Source organism: Triticum dicoccoides, chromosome 4B (assembly GCF_002162155.2).
Source record: "Triticum dicoccoides isolate Atlit2015 ecotype Zavitan chromosome 4B, WEW_v2.0, whole genome shotgun sequence".
NCBI classification, from domain to species: Eukaryota; Viridiplantae; Streptophyta; class Magnoliopsida; order Poales; family Poaceae; genus Triticum; species Triticum dicoccoides.
In genome coordinates, this window is record NC_041387.1 from 161351797 (window position 1) to 161352255 (window position 459).

Here is a 459-nt window from a genome sequence, read left to right on the forward strand (position 1 = left end):
CCGGCCGCCGCCGCCGCCCGGCCGCGCTGGCGCGCCGCCGCCTCGCCTCCGCGCCCGCCCGGCCATCTTCTCCGGCCAGATCCGGCCAGGGGCCGGCCGGATCCGTTCTTCCCCGGCCTCCCCGACCTCTCCCTCGACCTCTGCCATCGTCCCCATCGTCTCCGGCGAGCTCTCCGGCGAGATCCGTTCGAGGTTGACTTTCCCCCCCTCTGAAAAGTGCTAAGTCCCCGTGCCTGCAGTAATTTTCATGCCATGTTCATGCCATCATATGTCTGCATCCGTAGCTCTGTTTCGTGCGTGTAATATGTCAAATTGTTCGTCTCGACGAGTACATCATTTCATTACATTCCATCATATTCATTTGAGCTCATCTTGATGCCTGAATCATCGTTGTAAGAGTGCTTCATGATGTTTTCTGCTGTTTGTTAACAGAACGAGCTCTTTTGTCATTTTTGCCAT